The sequence below is a fragment of the Ursus americanus genome, chromosome 15 (genome assembly GCF_024610735.1).
Source record: "Ursus americanus isolate L20-20 chromosome 15, mUrsAme1.1.p, whole genome shotgun sequence".
Taxonomy (NCBI): Eukaryota; Metazoa; Chordata; class Mammalia; order Carnivora; family Ursidae; genus Ursus; species Ursus americanus.
Window position 1 is genome coordinate 17,510,973 of NC_142141.1, and position 12,341 is coordinate 17,523,313.

General features: G+C 41.0%; 1 long non-coding RNA gene across 1 annotated transcript in view; it reads right to left on the minus strand.

The window, feature by feature from the left end:
• Positions 1 to 239: 239 nt before the first annotated feature.
• Positions 240 to 12,341, minus strand: part of LOC148108848 (uncharacterized) — a 64,673-nt gene continuing 52,571 nt past the window's right edge. The window contains exon 3 of the long non-coding RNA XR_015726812.1: positions 240 to 1,603. This is a non-coding gene — a long non-coding RNA (uncharacterized LOC148108848). The remainder of the gene's footprint in view (positions 1,604 to 12,341) is intronic.

A 12,341-nucleotide genomic window follows, 5' to 3' on the forward strand; every position in this document is an offset into this window, starting at 1 on the left:
ACTCTGAACTTTCCTCCCACCAATTTAGAATTCTGCCTTGTCCTCAGAATTGGCATGTCCAGGTGACCCTGGACCATCATTTCTGGAAGACTGTTATTGATTGTGTGAGCAGGTCCTTATGGAGGGTATAAAGTGTCATAGAACAAATTATGGCACCAGCAATGTCATTGATTACTTAGATATGTGTGTGTTTGCTATTTCTCAAAGAGGTTTTATTTATTTATTTTTTAGTAGCTATGTTCTTATTTCATATCAACATGTACAGAAAACATTGATGTGGGTATAAGAAACAGGAAAACACAATAAGTAACCTGCAGGTCATTTTCAGTATCAGTGAGTATAGTAAAACTGTAACTATGCTACTATTTTAGTTTTGACTTCTCCGCACTGCCAAATATGAAAACCTAATTTTCAAGCACAACTACCTTCTTTGCATTTAATTGTCTTCAATTCAATAGGCACTACTGAGTATCAGTTAAGGGGCAGGCCATGTGGTGGGCACTGGGTTACAAGATGGTTCAGGTTCTTCAGGAGCTCACAGTTCCATGGGGATCACAACCATGCAACAAACAGCTTCACATACTAGGGTTGGTCCAGGTAATAGTGGTGCATGGAAGGGCTCTGTTAGCACAGTCCATCTGAGTGAAGAGAGAATGAGGAAGGTGACAAGAGAGGAGTTGGGGGCAGCTTCTAGGGGAGGGAGATGAAACAATAGACTCCTGAAGGAAAACCAGAGCATCAGGCATTCTAAAGGAAAAGGACAGGATTCTGGAAGGCATGAAGCAGCAGGTGCATAGAGGATGATGTGAGTTGTGCAAACTGACTGGAGTGTGACATGTAATCGAGGATGTGGGGAGACTGGGGTTGAGGAGGTAGATAAGATGGCCGGTCCATGGAGGGTCCTGTTTGCCTTTAAAAAAAGTAGACTTGGTCTCAGATGCCATGACAAGTCATGTGAACAGGGTAGTGAGGTGAGCAGGCCATGTGTCATCTGGTAGGGTCTGGCTACAGTAGGGACAGATCTAGGGCAGAAGTAGAAAGACCAATAAGAAGGTCGTTGCACCTGTTAGTGTGGGAGGTGCAGGCCTGTCCTGGGGAGATGGTGGTTAGGGAAGAGAAAAAGGGCCTAGCTCAAGGAAAATGTGAGAAGCAGAATTGCTAGGACTTGGTGGCTGATCACATGTGAGCGAGAGATGGTGGAGAGAGGATGGACAAATGCGGTTCCATGAACTAAGAGCAATTACCTGAGTCGAGGAACATCTGGTATGGCAAGAAGGTGCCGCACTGTGCTTGAGGTGCACGTGGGGACACCCTGTGAGTATCTGAGAAGGAAACTAAGGATGGTGGTTAAAACTGTGTGAGAGATCACCCAGTGGAAATATGCAGAAAATTAGAGTCCTTAATATTTTGGAATCATAAACTCCTGGAAGGATATGAAAAAAAAGGATTGACTTCCTCCCAGGAAAGCACCCACGAGCACATGCACACACACGATTTTACTTACCACTTCAGAGGGTCACCAAGCTCCAATCCAAAGCTATGAAGAGTGAGGGGAGCATTCCGTGGCAGGAGGTGAGGAGTGTTGGATTCAAGTGTCTGGCTCCTGTATCAAGCAAGCACGACATTACTAGATGGGACCATCTCCTCTAGACGGCCCTGGCAAGGCCACCTGATCTTAGAACACAGGAAAGAAATGAGGAAGGTTGAGTGATTGCCAGCACTCCCTCACTGATGGGGCCTACAGCAGCTCGGAAGAGTGGAGAATTGCTGACCTGGGGAAACCACCTCTGCCTCCCTCTCCTCTGTGGGTCTCATTGCTCCACCTTCCGCCTCCCACCCGTGGCCCTCATCTCAGCGCTCACAGTGACAAACTCATCTTTCAGATGTGTGCCTGTCTTTGTGGGGGGAGGGTGGGCAGACAGAAACTGTCGGAATTCTTGCCTAACATATGACTCTATAGAATAATTTTCCCAAGGAATTTTTTTAAAGATTTTATTTATTTATTTATTTATTTGACCGGGGGGGGGGGTGCGTGGAGAGAGAGGGAGCGGCAGGCGGAGGGAAAAGGAGAAGCAGACTCCCCCAGGAGCAGAGAGCCTTTGATCCCAGGACCCCGGGATCATGACCTGAGCTGAAGGCAGACACTTAACTGACTGAGCCACCCAGGTGCACCCCCAAGGAATTTTTGTACACATTATTTCTACTACTTTTATTACATATTCATAAATTTCAGGTCTTGTCATTTATGGGGGGATCCGAATCTGAGAAGAGGCAATGGATGTGCTTAAGGTCACAGCATAATTCCGGAGGGAATTTGATCATTGGCAGGCCAATTTTCCAGCTGTAACATCATGTTACTTTAATCCAAAGATCCGTGGAAACATATCAAAAAATGTGAATTATAATCTTTTCTTTTTCTTATTAAAATTTTCTTGAAACATGAGACAGTTACAACATTAGTATAAACAACTTGTGGCTTTGTGATGAAAAAGGAAGAGAGGGATCAAGAAACAAGTATTGTTACGAGTTTATTGTTAACCAAGTTTGGATTTTATTCATTTTGTTATTTTTGTTGGCTTCTCTATGTTTGCTTTAAGAAGGCACAGGTATTTGAAATGTATGTGTATATGCTTTCACTGAATATTGACAGTAAACTTCTAAGTATCATCATCCACACTTTATAAATGATAAAAGATAAGATCAGTGAGTTAAGACCTCATCCATGGTCACATGGCTCACATCATGTCACGATGAGAGCCCGTATCTGTCCAGTTTCAAAACAAATTCTTCCCCCACTGCACCATCCTGTACACTTTGTACATGGGAGCAAAGCTCAGGAAGCCTCAGGGTTGATCATCACCGAGTGAGAGTGGATGTGGGCATTGACTGGAGTGTCATAGATGGCAACTTAGCCCTTTCTCCCTCTACTACAGGCATGTTTCTCTTCTCTTTTCCTTGCTCTCCTTATATTTCTGCTGCCTCACTCCATATTATTCATCTTTTCTTCCATTTTGCTTCTTGAACCTTCTAAAATAACTCAACAGCTGAGGACTCAGTCCTTTACAGACTTGGTCACAGTCACTCTTTATATCCACATCTCTAACTCCGTGCTATTGAGGGAAGTAAGTGTAGAAGCTCCAGGTGAGGGCTCTGGAGACAGATTTCTTAGCCATCCCTGACATTAGCTCAGTGGCCCCATGCCAGGCCCTTAACCTCTGCTCTCTCGCTCTCTCGCTCTCTCCCTCCCTCTCCCTCACCTCCTTCCCCTCTCTTCCTCTCCCTTTTTCTCTTTCCCTTTCTCTCTTTCCCTCTTTTCTTCCCTTCCTCCCTCCCTTTCTCTCTCTCCCCCCCGCCCCCACTCCACCATGTGAAGACACAGCAAGAAAGCAGTCATCTGGGGAAAAAAGAAGAGTGTCCTCACCAGAACCTAACCATGCTGACACGTTAATCTTGGACTTCTAGCCTCCAGATCTGTGAGAAAATAAATTTCTGTTGTTTAAGCCACTCAGTTTATGGTATTTTGCTATGACAGCCCAAGATAAGACATGTGATTTGGGGACTGCCATTTTAGATGGGTAGTCTGAGAGGGCCTCTCTAAAAAGCTGACATTTGAGCTAAGATCTGAATGTTGACAAAAAGACAGTCAAGTGAAGATCTGGGATAAAGGAGTATATTTTTGAGTAAGGAGGTTGTGTAAGGAAGACTGGCCCTTTGTATACTTAGACACAGACATAAGGATATCAATTCCCCTCTCTTCCATTCCTCTCCCCCATGGTCTACCAGTAATGCCTCATGGCTAGGACTCAATGCCCTTAACTGGTACCTGTGATCCCTATGGAACCATCCACATGGTCCCACACTTCTTAGAAAGCCTTGGGCTTGTTATTTTTCTGATTTCCTTTCTCTATCAAAACTTGCCTTTCCTGTGTACCATTTCCTCAGTAACTCATATTGGCTGACATACCCTAAGGGACATAAGTTACTCCCCCCAGATAACATCAACGTTTCACAAGGACCTCCTAAATGCAACCTGATTCTAGATGAGTGACAGAGATGTGGGAATCCAGGCATCATGGGAACCACCGAGGAGTACTGTAGAGTAGGTGTCCAGCATAGGAAGATACATATTTCCTTTAAGGGCCAGCTTTTCCTATGTGCAGAAATTATTAATATATAGAATATACTCCACACTGACACTTAAGAATAAAGATTTCTAGTTCAATTCCAAACATAACTAAAAATGGAGCTAGGTTGCAATATAGGCCAAATATTGACAATATCTCCAATAGATTGTATCCCGGTACACTTATATAAGCTCTGGATTGAATAATTCCTTGTCAAAGGATTTTAGATTAGTATCTGAGTTTTAAATGTTGAGCTACAAAGGAGCTGCTAAAACCTCAAGCAGCTAAAATCTAGTTCCCAATTCACAAGAAATTTGGCCAAGGAAGACATTAAATAGAGTGGTGTCACTAGTCAGAGTTGATGAAAAGCAAGCACAGAGATGGTACCTATCAAAAGGGAAATTAGAATAAATGAATATTAAAATATTTAAATCTATAATAATGTGTTCAAAACACAGTTCTGAAGAACATTATCCTTGGAAGTGAGAAACCAGTGCTAAGTCACTTATAGTCTTTTCTAAGCAAGCTTCTTCTCCCATTTCAACTCATTAGGATAATATTAGCTTCAAGTGTAATGGTGTAATTTTAACTGTACTGTACACAAATTACTCTGGTTCTCGTTCTGACAAGGTTTAGTAATAATCCCTTTTGGCAGACCTTTAGCAATTGCTAAAATGCAGAAAAAACAAAAAGGAATGCGGCATTTAGGGAAAAAATATGTATATATAGTCAAGACAGCCAGTAGATTATATTTACCCAAAGAGAAGAATGCTTCCAAATTCTCTAAGTTTAACATCTACCTTTTTAAGAGTTAAAAAAAAAAAAGGACAGAAAACCCCAGAGATTTTGCCGTTTCTGCAATTCCCTGGGCACTATATTACCTTATAGAGTATAATGTCATGTGACAGAGCATTAGTCTATAGATTTTTATTTTTACTGTTAATCATCTGAAGGATAGACTTCTAATACTAACCTAAATATACATCCACATCCAGAAACATGCTTCTTTGAAGTTCTAAAGGTCAAGTTAATTTCTGCCAAATAGTATAGAGCAAATAAATACATTTTTAAATGATCAATGAGTGCTATTTAGTTTCCTTGGTCAGAAAAATGGAGAAGGTAGTAGCTACCTCAAAGGTTTCTGTGAGGATTAAATGAGGTAGTGAATTGTAAAACACCTACTACAGTGCCTGCCACACAGTAAGGACCGGTAGAAAGCACTATTACTGTTATAACTACCGTTAGCGACAAGGTAAATACAATGACTCATACTTGAATGAAAATCCAGGATCCCAAAGCACTTCCATAGACATTATTACATTTGGACATCCAAGCCATGTAGTGAGAGAGAAAGATAAGAACCCTCATTCCTGTAGGTGAGGACTCAGCAAAAATAAACCATTTGCTAAAGATCACATATCTGGAGATGCAACCTAAACCTCCCAAATCCTACTAACCAATAAAGACTTTCCTTATTTCTCTTAACTCTTAATACCCTGGACTCACACCCATTCATCCAGTCATTCACTCAACAGATTATCAAGAGCCCACTTTATATCTATTTGTGGCCCAGTGTGGAGGCCCCAGGAGGGAACAGGACAGACAAGGTGCTTGTGGTCGTAAGCTTAGTTTCCCAAATTTGGGGCCAGGATGTTGAGACAGAGAATAGTTAATTAACATAATAAGTAAATTTCCTAGTATTTGGGGTTAAATCATGCCCCCCCACCCCAAATTCATATATTTAGCCCCTAGTGCCTGGTATATTCTGTGACCATTTTGGAGATAAGCCTTTAAATAAGCGATTAAGTTAAAATGAGGCTCTTGGGGTGGGCCTTAATCCCATCTGTTTGGGGTGCCTAAGGAAATGAAATTTGGACTCAGGCGGAGAGCCTGGAGGTGCAAGTACAGAGGAAAAAACCAGGTGAGGATATAGCGAGAGGATGGCCATCTACAGGCTGAGGAGAGAGGTCTCAAAAGAACCAAATCTACTGACACCTTGATCTTGAACTACTGGCCTCCAGAACAGTGAGGAAACTGATTATTGTTGTTTAAGTCACTCTGTTTGTGGTATTTTGTCATGGCAGCCTAGCAACTTATATATTAATAAGAGAAGTTGACAAGTAATATAGGAAAAAAGTAAAAGAAGAGAATTCTAGGGGCGATAAGGAGCTTTGGAAGAGCACATTGCAATATTTAATAGGGTCTCATCTGGAAGTGAGGTTCCAAGCAAAGATTTGGCAGAAATAAAGGAATTAGCTATGGAGACATTCAGGGGAAGGCCTTTCCAGGTAAAGGAGACCACTGGTACAAAGGCCCTAGGGTGGGAATATTCCAGGTGTGTTAAGAAGCAACTTCTTTTTTTTTATCTTTATTTTTTATTAATATTTTTTTATTATATTATGTTAGTCACCATACAGTACACCCCTAGTTTTTGATGTAAAGTTCCATGATTCATTACTTGCGTATAACACCCAGTGCACCATGCAATACGTGCGCTCCTTACTACCCATCACCAGCCTATCCCATTCCCCCACGCCCCTCCCCTCTGATGCCCTCAGTTTCCCAGAGTCCATAGTCTCTCATGGTTCATTCCCCCTTCTGTTTACTCCCCCTTTCTTCTTCCCTTTCTTCTCCTACCGATCTTCCTACTTCTTATGCTCCATAAATGAGTGAAACCATATGATAATTGTCTTTCTCTGCTTGACTTATTTCGCTTAGCATTATCTCCTCCAGTGCCGTCCATGTTGCAGCAAATGTTGAGAAATTGTTCTTTTTGATAGCTGAGTAATATTCCATGGTATATATGGACCACAACTTCTTAATCCAGTCATCTGTTGAAGGGCATCTCAGCTCCTTCCACGATTTAGCTATTGTGGACAATGCTGCTATGAACATTGGGGAGCACTAGGTGAGGTTGGGGAGCAATGGGAAGGAAGGTCAGGTAAAGCCTTGTAGGCTATTGTAAGAACTTTTATTTCTTATTTGCATGAAATGGAGTTGCTGGGTTCTGATTAGAGTGACATGACCTAATATATTTTAAAAGAATCATTTGGCTTCTGTGTTAGGAATAGATTTAGGCTACTGCAGTAATTTATCATCAAGATATGATGGTAAGTTCAAACTAGAGTGGAAGGCATGGAAGTGGTAATGAATGATCAGGTTCTGAATCTATTGTGAAGGCGAGGCCAAGAGGATTTCCTGATAGATTGGACATGGGATAGGAGAGAAAGAGTAGAGTCAAGGATGACCCCCAGGTTTTTCACTAGAACAAATGAAGGAGAATAGGTACCAGCTTCTGAAATGGAAAGGCTGCAGGTAGAAGTGATATGATGAAGAAGAGCAATAGTTAAATTTTTGATTGGTTGACTTTGAAATATCAGACATCCAAATGGAGATATTAAACTAGCAGTCTAATACTGGAGTTTGAAGTTCGGTAAAAAGCACTCTGCTGGGGATATAAGAGAATGAGTATAGTTAGAAACAAAATAAAAACAAAGACTGAGTCCCAGGGAAATCTCTAATGAAGAAATCAGGGAGAAGACAAAGAATTTGCAAAGGTAACTGAGAAGAAGTATGGCCTCTTATATTGTCCTAAAAAAAACAAAACAAAACAAAACAAGTGAAGAGATTGCTTTTAGGAGAAAAGATTGATCAACTGTGCTGAATGCATTAAATCAAGCAACGTAAGTTCTAAGAATTGACTTTTGGATTTCACATGGAAAGCATTGGTGACCTGACAAAAGAACTTTCTGAGGGATGGTAAAGGAGATATCTCCGTCTAAGTGGATTTATGAGAAGGAGAGGAGTAGAATTAAATACTGAATATAAGTAACTACTTCAAGGAGCTTTGTTGCCAAGGGGAGTGACAAAAGGAACCAGTATTGGTGGGGGGAAAGTGGGAGTCAAAAGAATATTTGACATTTTCTTGGAGAATTTCCTTTTTCAAGAGAAACTAGGAGAAATAGCAGAATGTTCATATTCCTGTCAGAATGATCCACTGGAAAGGGAGAAACTGACACAGAGGAGAAGGAGGAGCGACTAGTTGGGGTAACATCCTTGAGGAGGTGAGTGGGGATGACACTAGTGTATCAGACCAGCTTTCAGCAGAAAGGAGCATAGTTGGTTTATGCTTCTATACAGCTGAGTGTATGTGGGGGTGGGAGCTCTTAATTGCTTCTATTTTTTCTCGGTGAAGAATAAAGCAGAGTCATCTGTCGAGAGGTGTGAGGATAGGAAAGAGATGTCAAAGACGTGAAATTAGAGAAGCTATGATGGAATGTCATATTGCTTTGCATAACAAAGTACCACAAACTGGGTGGCTTAAATTACTGAAATGTATTTTCTCACAGTTCTGGAGGCAGAAGTCCACGATGAAGGTGTTGGCAGGGTGCGTTCCTTCTGAGGCTGTGAGGGAGACTCTGTCCTATGACTCTTCTTCCACTTCTGGTGATATGCTGCCAATGTTTGGTGCTCCCTGGCTTAAAGAAGCATCACCCCAATCTCTCAACTTCATCTTCACCTGGCGTTCTCCCTATGTAAGTGTCTGTGTCTAAATTTCCTCTTCTTATAAGGACACCAGTCTTGTTGGATTAGGGGCCACCCTCATGACCTGGTCATAACTTAACTAATTATATCTACAACAACCCTCTTCCTAAATCAGGTCATGTTCTGACGTACTGAGGGTTAGGTCTTCAACATATGAATTTTGGGGGTGGGGACATAATTCAGTCCAAAACTAGTAATCAAGGAGATTGGCAGCAGAATAGGCTAGAAGTATGGTGAGCTTGCCTGGCAGCAAATGGAGCCACATGACATTTGTGGTCACAACTCCAGGAAGCCATTTCCTCCACCAACATTCAATTGCACGGATGCAAGAACCAAGTAGAAAGAGAACTGGATTTATCCAAAGTTGTGGTTTTACGTGATAAGCTCAAACAAGGGATTCAAGGATGTATGCCATTTGGTGATTATTACGATTTACTATGGATTTGAAGCTGGAGAGGGAGACAAGAGAGTACTTGAAGGTGGAAGGGACAGAGAAAAAGTATTAAGATCAATGGATCAGGGGTCCTGGTGGGGTGGAAAGATGGTTGAAGTTGGGGCCCTTGAGGAAGTAAGCTATAAAATTGCAAAGTGGCAAGAAGAGAGTAAGGTGCATGGAAGTGAAATAAAATGGTGTTTGGTTATTTTCAGTTACAAAGTCTAAGGTGACTAAGGAGTGAGTGGTTGAGGTGGGGGAATGGACAAGATTGTTGGAGGAGTGGAGGCCACAGTATTGAGAAGTCACTGGCTTGGAAGGGTCATCTATGTGTACGTTTCCATTCATTCATTCGTTCGTTTCTTCATTCAAATACTTATGTGAGCCATAGGCAGAATGGAGTTCTGTTGAGAGCAAGGCTCACGAAACCCAACAAGAGAGCCACTGCTAAACCCAGGTGTCCCTGCCTGAGCTTAGAAGATAGTCTTAGGTTGACCTATGTCGTGACTGTGGGAGAAGAAAAAGAAGAAAAAAAAAAACTTACTGGAGTTAACTTTGAAACTCCTGTAATACCCAAATAAACAATTAACCTAAAAGAAAATAAAAATTTCATTCTCTAAACATCCTTCACTGCTTGTTTTAAAAATTATTATCATTATTTGGTCTTCTCAGTAGCTTATATTCATTGTGTTGATATGTGTGTTTCCTGGGGATTCTACACACTCCAAAATCTGAAGAGTAAGCAAAAATAGTGCTTCTGCTTAAACCCTTCACAGTTTATAGCCACATTTACATAACATTAAATAAGTCAACAAAGGCATCATTAGCTCCCATTAAAATATGAGCAAAGAAATTTAAACGAACAAGACAGGCTAATTGGTAAGTAATGTTGTGTATCAAAAATTATGACTGTAAGATACCCTAGTTAATGAGAAGGCCTACAATCATGTTTACTACATATTTAAAAATTAAATGAAGGTGAATAAAAGTTAACAAAAGAAGATTTTCGTTTTCATCAATGCTATTATATCTGTTTTTCAGAGTTGAAAGTAGTAAGGATTATTTTATCCATCGCCTCAACGAAACATCTCCTTCTAATCTATGTGATTTTTACTTTTTCTGGCCTTCTTGAGTTATAAACAGGAAAGCCATAGTCTGGGTAGAGAGAAAGGCAGAACTCTGCATTATACCAGTGAAGGCGCCTTGGTCTGATCTCAGGCCTTGGTTGTGAGAGGGATTTCCTCCTACTCCTTTCTCTGTGCCGGGCCTGGGTCCAACCCCGGGCAAGATGTGCCCTTCAACTCAGCCACCTCATGCCTAAGTGACGGAGGTTCCTAATGCCACCTGCTTAGAAGGCTGACAGGGGCTGAAACCGAAAGATGCTGATGCCTGATCAATTAAATCAGAATCTCGGGGAGGGGTTCCCGCATGTGTGCTTTAGAAAAGCCTCCCCATTGATTCTAAAGAGCCGCCAAGGTTGAAAACCACACTACTAGCCATCTCATTAATCAAATAGCAGCTACCATTTACTGAGTGGCCACTGTGTATGGAGCTCTCTAATAGAAACGGGAGCAGGTCAGGTTTTTTTCTTCCCCCAACCTTTTAAAATGAATTTTTTTTTTCATACAGCAAAGTTGAAATAATTTTATAGTGAACTCTATTTACAGACCATCTAGATTAGACCATCAATGTTTTACTATTTCTGGTTTTATCATATACCTATCCCCCTATCCATCAACACATCTGCTTTTTTACACGCTTCAAGGCAAATTATAGACATCTGTATAATTTCCCTTAAATACTTCAACATGCATATCATTAACTAGAGTACAATATTTGCTTATTTTTTCTTTTGATGTAAACTTTCTGGAAAAAAAAATGCACAAAACTTAAGTGTGTATTCACCAAGTTTAGACAAATGAATATATCTGTATAACTCAAACTGCTATCAAGATACAGAATATCAGGCAGCCTATTTTACATTTTGTTAGATGTAATCTTAAATGCTTGTTACTGAAAAAGACTATGTAGAAAGGGCAATTCTTTATCTCAAAGAAAGGCTACCTAATGGTGTAAATGTCACACACGGAGACATTAAGTAGAAAATATTTGAGAGGAGAGAAATTGAAAGGGTCTCTGGGGCATCCTTCAGGTGGTTCAGACACACTATGTGCTGAATCAGATCACGCTGCATGACGTAGGCACGTGTTGGGTGGTGTGTCTGGAGTGGAAGTGATCTTGCAGCCCGGGGTCCTATGCCTTGTGTGTGTGTGTGTGTGTGTGTGTGTGTGTACATGTGTATTGAAAGAAGGTGTAGTTTTGACACTTTGTTTAGCTCAAAACACTAATATTTCTTTAAAAGTAGATCGCTTTCTTTATATGTCTTCTTCTGGCCAGAACAAATCTATAACAATGGATAAGACGAAAGACCCGAGAGAAGTTGCATCACAGCCTGCATCAATTGCCCTATGCCCATGCCCTCCCCCTAAATCTAGAGCTGCCCCAGTCCTCAGAGTCCCCTTACTTGGGATTGTCTATGGGGAGAGGTTTCTAGAAAGCACAATATTACGGGAATCAAGGCCTTTAAATGCTAATGGCAAGAGGAAATGATCTTGCTTCTGAACTCTGAAAACAGAGATTGATTTAATAAACCGTAAAGAGTTTCCAACAAATGTATCCAACTTCAAGTAAAAAGACACATCCTGCATTACAGTGCTGGGGTTCTCCACTCCATCCCCTCCATTTGGAAAGCTGAGCTCAGAGGCCATAACACCAGTGGAGTCTATGTGTGGATACTCTCAAATGATGACTCTTCATTTGGTGGCCTCCAAATTATATAAGTCCTCTGCCTAAAAATGTGTTGAAATTTGACCTTTTCCTATGTGAATCTAACACATCCCTCTCCCTTCATTTAGATTGCTCCAGAAATCTTAAATCCTGATAAAACTTAGATTATCCATTGGGGCATTCCGTGGGTATTGAATGACAGTGATGGACAACCTACTCCATGCCAGGAGCTGGGAATTCAATAATGAACAGAGTAGTTCGCATTATTGCTCTGATGAAGCTGTGTCCTACAAAAAAATAGTATAGAGTCATGTAAACAGTTGTTTTCTTGCAATTTTGACAAGGGTGGGTGGAGGTCATCCAGGGAATTTTTTTCTTTATGGAGAAATGATTGACTACAATATCCTATTAGTTTCAGGTGTACATCATGGTGACTCACTATTTTTGTACAT